Genomic DNA, 10,050 nt, shown 5'->3' on the forward strand with positions numbered 1-10,050 from the left:
TTCTCTGTCATTGATGTTGACAGCATTCTCGGTGAGGATATATTTCACTATTTCAATATTTCCGTCTTCACAGGCCATATGTAGAACGTTCCGTTCATTACCATCCACTAATGACAGATTAGCTCCTTTCTCACAAGTAAGTCAAATATTCCTACCAGTCCCTCCTCTGCTGCACACATAACTGCTGTCCGTGGATGTTTCTTCTGTTGATGTCTACAAAATCATTTGTGAGGACATATTTCATTGTATCCATATGTCTGCTCTCTAAAGCAAAATAAAGAATATCGTTATTTTCACCATCAATAAGGGTCAGATCAGCTCTTTCACTTACTAGCAATTTTAACACACTCGTATGTCCCTTGTGCTGCTTCCATTGCTGGGGACGATCCATCATCTGATTGACTGTTGATTTTCACGATATTCTGGGCAGAACATACTTAACTAGCTCCATATTCCCTCCCTGACAGGCCATGTGAAGAATATTATATCTGTTGTCATCCTCTTGTGACAAATCAGCTCCATTTCGCAGAAGTAAGTCGAACATATCCTTTCGTCCCCAGGGCTGCTAACATTACGGGTGTTATTCCTCTTTCCCAATATCATTGACATCCATACTGTAGTTCGTGAGAATCGATGTAATTATTTCCATATTTCCTCCTTTACAAGCAAGATGAAGGATGCTGTTCTGGTCAATGTCCCTGATAAACAAATCAGCATCTTCCCTTACAAGCACGTTAAATACGTCTTTATGACCTTTATATGCAGCCATCATCACTGGCGTGAGCATGTTTCTTCCTACAAGGTTGATATCAACACTACTCTGTTTGAGGATATATTTTACTATTTCCACATCCCCTCCCTCACAAGCTGCGTGAAGAATACTGTCACCTTCTTCTTGCATCAGGGACAGATCAGCTCCTTCTTTCACAATCAAGTTGAATATATCTTGTTGTCCTTTAAGGGCTGCTTTCATTGCTGGCGTCCAGTCGTTTTCTCCCAAGCTGTTGATGTTGACAGAGTTCTGTGTAAGAATATATTTCACGATATCAAGTTTCCTCCTACACAGGCCAAATGAAGTATAGTATTTCTATCATCATCCACGGGGGAAAGATCAGCTCCTTTCTTCACAAGTAGGTCGAATATATCCTTATGTCCCTGAAGAGCTGCTTTCATTGCTGGTGTCCAGTTGGCCTTTCCACGGCTGTTGATATCCACGGCGTTCTGCGTAAGGACATAATTTATTATATCAAGTTTCCTCCGTCACAGGCAAAATGTAGAACCGTATTGCTCTCAGCATCGACAAGAGACAGATCAGCACCTTTTCTTACAAGGAAGTCGAACATATTCATGTGTGCTTTCTCTGCTGCAATCATCACCGGTGTCTTTCTTTGTGGAGCTCTGACGTTGATTTCCGAGCTACCATCAGATAAAATGCATTTCACTCGGTTTATGTCTCCATCAATACAGGCACCAACAAGCTTGGTGTTTAAATGTATTCGGTATCGTTGTTCATCAGGCTCTCCTGTAAAGAGTTAAAACTGGTGTAAGATATTGCCCGATTGGTTACCTGCATCTAGAGGTAATGGCCACATATTATATTGTACAGGACATGTCCGATCTAGCAATAAATATCAATGACAAAAATGAAACCTGAAACACTTAGACCTTAGAGACAATTACAAAACTAAGCCTGTAGATTGTGAAGCTGCGTTGTTGTTTTCTTATATTTTCCTCAGGCTATATACATAAAGAATATATGCGTAGTGCCTAAGTAATTATATAACGGACAAACAGATAATGAAAAGCAATCATAAACATTCTCTATGTCCGTGTGCTTGCAATAATGTAGAAATTACGTTTACATTTTCGAAACACCCCAGATTAACACCAAAATCGACATTGAGATAAAGCTAATGCTCCCATCTTTTTCATCAAATGTGAGGGTGTTTGCAATCTCACTGAAGTTAACAGGTCATTTTCTTATCTAATACCAAATGGATTTTAGCAATGGTTGTAGACAGATGCCATGATTGGGCAGCATCAGGTGACATGCAGAAGTGCCAGCCATGAATCATCGATGAATGGCCGTTGGTTTGTTGTTTAACGCCGCACTCAGCAATATCCCAGCTATATGGCGGCAGTCTGTAAATAATCGAGTCTAGACCAAACAATCCATGAGCATCGATCTACGCAATTGGGATATGATGTCAACCAAGTCGGCGACCACCCGATCCCGTTAGTCGCCTCTTACAACAAGCATGGATTACTGAAGATCAATTCCAACCCGGATCTTCACGGGTGAGCTCATTGAAAATTATTTCCATTGGCTCAGCACAGTTGCATATAAAACACATCGCCAAAACGTATATTTAAGATGTCTGTACCGTTTTTGTTCTGAGTTATCAATGATATATCCTCTTCACATGTCATTTCACCCATTCCTGAGAGACATACAATGTGGTTTAGATTATGTTGCATGATTTACAACCCAGAAACAAGTCTTGCTAGTGTACACAATAAACTAATTGTTAAGGAAACAATAAATAAAAATAGAAACATTCAACCATCTTCAAAAAAACGACAAACGTGTCTATGAACCTCCTGAGCACATGCATACGGATTTAACATAATCCACCACCAATTGTCACGGGTAACTTGTGTTTCTGTGTTTAAAATTAAAGGGCATGGACAGTGCATGTCACACAGGGAGGAATTTGTCGTTTTAAGCCACTATCAATATCCGTTGAAAAAGGTTAAGTTGCTATAGTTTGATTAATTGATACGTCAATAAATTCAATTCGCCTTAGCATCAAGAATGTGTGAATGTGTAAATTATTATTCGTCACGTCAGCCGTGACCATTAAAACTTATAGATATACATTGAGAGAAAATATATTACAACAATATATAACTGTGACTTTTAAAAGTGTTACCGATGGAAGTAGGCCCTTCAGAAAAGAAAAGCCAAATGCAAAGACCCAGCCACAGGTGAAAGTCTGTGGGGGTCCAAACCAAAAGTAAATAATGTTTCAATGCAATGTGACATATTTGTCTTGCGGTCGTCCGTTCTCCTCTCAGTGATTTCATTCGCGGTATAACTGAGAGATGGATAGTATAAATCTAGGTGGATGATTTTCCAAGTACCATTGGTGGCCTCAGTTTAGCTGATGGGGATCACAAGCACAAATTAAAATTGTATTGTTTTAAATAGTGCCATGTTAATGGTTTCTCTGTCAGTCTTGTTGTTTTGCTGTCCTTTGTCTACAGGTTCTATACGCTAACTTCCCTGTATCTTGATCCCTGTGTCAATTGTTTTAGTCACGATGTGGCTGCAACCACTCCGATGTGAATGTAAATATTGACATCCTTTTCATTACAACACATTTCTGTTTGAGCGTTTTCAACTGCTTTTCAGTATATTAATCTTTTAATCACGGCTGAAACACTGTCCATGTGACTATAAATATTAACTTACTCACCTCTTCTCATCAACACAACACACACATTTCCACTAATGCGTTTTCAGCTGTTTTTAAGTCAATAGAATTACAATACTGCACAAAAGCAAACATAGGTAAAAACTAGAACCAACGGAGTATGGTATTATATATTATACTGTGCAGCCAAAAACCGCCAGTACGAATTCAAAATAAGATAGGCACTGTAATCAAATCTTAACAGAAATGGACATATTAAGTGGATCAAAACATTTTTGTGAACAATATCCTGAGACATCAATGAATAACTCAGCACAATTCCAGGACATTACGTGAACGTTTACAGTCCATTCGGACTCTTGACTTCAGTATCTAGTGTGACCATCTCGCACGTGCGGCAATGACTGCAGCACAGCGTCTATGCATGGAGTGCACCAATGGATTGATGGTGAGTGAGTGAGTTAGATTTAAAGTCACATCGGCAATATTTCAGCCATATCGTGACTAAAACTAGTTCTGAATTTATAATACATACATATAATATATAAAAGCCTGTCAACGAAGGACAGTAAAACCACTAGATTATCACAGATTGAGTTAAAACTAGCTAGCATATATCTTTAAAAGTAGAAAATTATTTCTGGACAATACAACGTAAAAATGGGCTATAGATCGCAGACAACTGAACGTAGATCACCATACTAGGGACCATGGGGACTTACAGTGCCTTTGCTACCTGCATGGACCCTGGTTGGATTTACACCATCCCTTCAGCCGCTGGCGATTGTAGGACAAGTTTAGCCGAATTCAAAGGAACAAATATACTACGTTTAAAAATCAGGTAAGCAAAATTAAAATTTGAAAGTTTTAGGACATACGTACCCTCTCAGGAGGACAATAATTTTACGCTACTTCAACCCCTTTGAGGGGTACAGCCACTAACAATCTCAGTTACTAATCTAAACTACCAATAATAAAATATCTATCTATTAACAAATCAGTTAAGAAGTCTAATTTTTTTTTTAAAAGGCAATAACTTACTGAGAACTTATATTACTAAAAGATCCTTCATACTTTGTGATTTGAAATAGATATACCTTGAGATGGAATATTCAACACAGTCAAGCAGGACATGCTTGACCGTGATTCGTTCATCACAAAGGGATACAAAACGGAGGATCCTCACCTTTTAATAGGTACTCATGCGTATATCTTGTATGGCCAATGCGACATCGTCGTGCATGATGACCTCTTCAAATCTGGATTGACAACCCAAGTAGGTGTAACCAATATGGGGTTTTATTTCATGTAATTTAATAATACCCACCTGGGTGTCCCACTTCTTCTGAATCAGATCACGGATGTAAGTTCTAATGCTAGCTTTGTAATCAGAGTATGGAACAAGAAGTGGTGTCACAGACTTGTTGAGTGCTGCCTTAGCAGCAAGATCAACCAGTGTATTCCCAGAAATGCCAACGTGGCTGGGTAGCCAACAAAGATGATGTCACATTGGCCAGTAGCAAGCTCATTATACAATTCAATAATTTCTAATAAAAGTGGATGTTTACAAGTAAGATTTTTTAGTAGCCTGAAGACACGAAGAGAATCAGAAAAGATGATGTATTGTTTATATTTACGGTGTTTATTTATATATTTAAGAGCTGTTAATATGGCGTTAGCATCCGCTGTGAAAATAGAGGTATTATTTGGTAGTCGAGAGAAGACATTGTTCTGGATCAATGACAGTGGCACAAACCACCGCGCCACCTTCCTTGGTTCCATCTGTAAATAAGGATTTATATGTATTATATTTATTTCTTAATTGACTAAATTCTTGTTTATACTGTAAATCATTAGTTTGGGATTTTTTAAATGTGGTTAATGTTAAAGTCAACGTCTGGCCTCACCAATTGCCAAGGAGGAGAAGAAAGAAAGACAAGAAGGAGATATAATCTCCAGCTCAATTCCGGCAGCACCAATGAATGGTTTAATTCTGTGTCAGAGAGGCGGAACAAGAGAAGGTTTTTTGTTATACAAATCCTCATAAAGAGGATTAAAGATGCAGTGAAATGCAGGATTAGACTCGTCAGAATAAAGTTTGGTAATATATTGTAATGATTATTTTATACGGCGTTGGGTAGAGATGGTTCATCTGCTTCGACATAGAGACTGTCAACAGGAGATGTTCTGAATGACCCAAGACAAAGTCTCAGACCTTGGTGGTTGACAGAATAAAATAGTTTTTAGGTTGCTTTTACAGGCCCCACCATATACGATGGAGCCATAATCAAGCTTCGAGCGGACCAGTGATCTATACAGGTGTAGGAGGGTAGTTTGGTCCCCTCCCCACTTTGAATTAAAACGACTTTTCAATAAATCCGGTGCCTTCAGGCATTTAGTTTTAAGGGATTTAATATGCGGAAGATTAAACAGTAGAGGATGTTGCTACAGTGCGGGTGACTGCAGAAGAATAAGAGATATTCAACGGGTTGAATTCTGACGATAATAAAACAGTTTTTGGCTTCAAGGTAGGATATGTTTTTCGCATTTGATTTTCATTAATTTTTTCCCCTTTGATATATAGGGCACGACCTGGATGAAGCAGCATGTGCGCCTTCACAATTGCGCATTTATAATCATTCACGCAATCTGTACTCTCATGATTGTCACCACAGCGGTGACACACCACAGGATTTCGACAAGAGGGAGACCCATGACCGAAATGCTGACATTTGTAACATCAGGTGGATTGGGGACATACATCCACCCCGATGTTAACATAACTTCTACTTTTATTGACTGTGGAAGGGAAGATCGCGAAAAAGTCAAAGAGATAGGTATTGGTTTGAGTGATATTACCATCTTTCTTGAAGATGAAACGTTTTCACCGCTGTAACTCCTTGTTCCTCAAGTTCTAGGGCTATATCCTCCTCTGACATATGACAGACACAACGAGCTCGGTCTCGTATGATACCGCGGCAAAGAGTTCAACGTTCTGTGCACAGACACAGCAACCTCGATATTGGCAAAGGTCGTGACAGACAGCAGATTGAGAGATTGCTGTCTCCTGCACCTCCACCAGAAGCGAGCCCACTACGGAGACGGGTAACGTTCTTTACCTCTCCACAGATTCCAGAGATGGCTTTTCGAAATTGCGAAGGGTTAAATTGACCGGTAGAAAGTCCTTACACTCGATCACAAGAAATCGAGCCCAGGAATCAAGTTCACAGAAACAGTTTCAGCTGGACGATCTATTTCAACCAGACAACTCTTTTTTTTCCATAGCGAGATGAACCAGCTTGTGGGGATGCCATAATGAGAACAGAAATAATTCAGCATCCCTGCTCCCCACCCACCATGGAGCGTCAACAAGGACGATGTCAAATAGCACCGAATCTCCAAGATGCCGACCCCAGGGATACAGGGATGTTATACGCCAGCAAATATGAGCACATATAGCAATATTTGTGTACCAAATCAAATGCCAGGGTTGGTTCTGCCCATGGCAAGTAACTGGACACATATTGAACGGAGGTCAACATTGCCATATTGGCCCCATGAGCCACCGCCTTCTGGCATGGACTCTAGGCAGTTTAAAGTAAGCAATAATTTATACACAATAGATAAAAATATCAAGACCAAATTATAATTCAAATATGCAAAAATATTCACCATGCATGGGGCTTGGCGTGACCAAGCCGATTGATAGAACCGGGTCAGGTTCTACCACCTGTCTGGAGGTGAAGTAAGGGGCGAAGTGGTGTGTTGGGCAAAGGAACACGGTTCCCAGGATCTGTGCCCTCAACCACCAGACTCCCGTCCTCCCACCGACACAGGGCGCAACCCCATGGCAAACGGGTTGGTAGACCAAAATACCCCTGGGTCCCACAACGGGGGTTGAAGGCGGTTAGCGTTGCCCAGCACCACCACGAGGAGGTGGCTCTTCACGGGTGCCAATCGATTGATCAAGGCCATTGGCACCTGAAACACACACTCTGAGATGGCGCAATAAATCAGCTGTGTTCAGGCCTTGGTATGACATTATTCAATCTCCTCTGAATTTCATACCAAAGATTTTTTAGTGGGTTTTAAATCAGGACTAAGGGCTGGCCACTGCATAATGTTGACTACCCTTCTACTGTAGGAAGTCCCGTGTAGATCTGGCAGTATGGGCCCGGGCGTTATCATGCTGGAAAATGTTGTTTTCCGGTGACGTGCGAAGAAATGTAGTATGACGTGGGGTCTGAGAGCTTGGTCGATGTAGCCCACCACTGTGATACCGCCTCCTCTTCCTGGACCAAGGTTTTGGAACACCACAGGACCCACTCTCTGGTTCAGGCCTATTCCAACCCATACCATGATGCTTGCCCCTCCCCATGTCGTCTCGCTGTAACGCTAGTAGTAACGCTGGCTACGTCGTCGCCATATTCTTGTTCTGCCAACGCAGTACCTACTCTCATCTGTGAACAGAACAGTTATCCATTGCCTGTATCGCCAGTTTTGGTGTTGTAGAGACAAACTGTAGAACGTTCACGCCGATGACGAGGGGGTGAGGATAGGTCCACGGTAAGGTCTACGGCAATGGATCATACTGATCCGTCTAATTACAGACCAATCTCTTTAACGAGTTGTATCTGGCAAAACCATGGAACGAATGGTAAACAATAGATTAACATGGTATCTTGGAAACCAATAACCTTATAACCAATATTCAATGTGGTTTCAGGAAAAATCGTAGTACCATTGATCATTTGGTACGACTAGAATCCTTTGTTAAAAATGCTATAATAAATAAACAACATGCAGTATCGATATTCTTTGATCTTGAGAAAGCATACAATACCACCTGGAAGCATGGCATTTTAAAGGATTTACATGATTTTTGGTTTAAGGGGTCGTTTACCTCCTTTTATATCACAGTTTTTAACCGACAGGCAATTTCAAGTCGAGTGGGTTCAACCCTGTCTGACCATTATAATCAGGATCAGGGTGTCCCACAAGGCGAGTATTTTGTCTGTCACTTTATTTTAGCATTAAGATTAACAGCTTATCAAGGTTTTAAATGATTCAATTGATGGATCGCTTTTTGTGGATGATTTTAACATTTCTTGTCGTGGTAAGAATATGCATACTATTGAACAGCAACTGCAGTTGTGTTTAAATAAAATACATAAATGGTGTCTTGAAAACGGCTTTAAATTTTCTAAATCCAAAACTAATTGCATACACTTCTGCCGTAAATATAAACCACATAAAGACCCAGAACTGTTTTAAATGGTACTCCCATCAAGGTTGTAAAGAGGCCACGTTCTTAGGTCTCATTTTCGACTCCCATTTAACTTTTCTTCGCATATCAAATCTCAAAACTAAATGCCTGAAGGCACTTGATTTATTGAAAGTCGTGTCTAATTCAAGGTGGGAGGGATCAAGCTACGCTCCTACACCTTTACAGATCCTTGTCCGCTCGCAGCTTGATTATGGCTCCATCGTTTATGGTGGAGCCTGCCACTTTAACCTAAAACTCTTAGATTCAGTCCACCATCAAGGTCTGAGACTTTGTCTTGGGTCCTTCAGAACATCTCCTGTTGACAGTCTCTACGTCGAGGCAGATGAGCCTTCTCTTACCCAACGCCGTATAAAATTATCATTACAGTATATTACGAAGCTATATCCTAACGAGTCTAATCCTGCGTTTCACTGCATCTCCACTCCTCTTTATGAGGATTTGTATAACAAAAAGCCTTCTCTTGTTCCGCCTCTTGGGCACAGAATTAAACCATTCCTTTCTGCTGCCGGCATTGAGCTGGAGAATATATCTCCTTCTCGTCTTCTTTCTTCTCCTCCTTGGCAATTGGTGAGGCCAGACGTTGACTTAACATTAACCACATTTAAAAATCCCAAACTAATGATTTACAGTATAAACAAAAATTTAGTCAATTAAGAAATAAATATAATACCTATAAATCCTTATATACAGATGGATCAAGGATGGTGGCGCGGTTGCTTGTGCCACTGTCATTGGAGTCCAAAACAATAATCTTCAGACTACCCAATGACAGTTCAATTTTCACAGCAGAAGCAAACGCAATACTAACAGCTCTTAAATATATAAATAAACACCGTAAATATAAACAATATATCATCTTTTCAGATTCTCTTTCGTGTCTTCAGGCTATTAAAATCTTACTTGCAAACATCCGCTTTTATTAGAAATTATTGAATTGTATAATGAGCTTGCTACTGGCCAATGCGACATCGTCTTTTGTTGGCTACCCAGCCACGTTGGCATTTCTGGGAACACGATGGCTGATATTGCTGCTAAGGCTGCACTCAACAAATCTGTGACACCACTTCTTATGCTCCCATACTCTGATTACAAAGCTATCATTAGAACCTACATCCGTGATCTGATGCAAAAGAAGTGGGACACCAAGTGAGGTATCAATAAAATTACATGCAAATAAAACCCGATATCAGGTTACACTTGCTTGGGTTGTCAGTCCAGATTTGAAGAGGTCATCATACGACGATGTCGTATTGGCCACACAAGATATACGCATGAGTACCTATTAAAGGTGAGGATCCTCCGTTTTGTATCCCTTGTGATGAACGA

Source organism: Haliotis rubra, unplaced genomic scaffold (genome assembly GCF_003918875.1).
Source record: "Haliotis rubra isolate DU_JTF1 unplaced genomic scaffold, ASM391887v1 Scf1581, whole genome shotgun sequence".
Lineage (NCBI taxonomy): Eukaryota > Metazoa > Mollusca > Gastropoda > Lepetellida > Haliotidae > Haliotis > Haliotis rubra.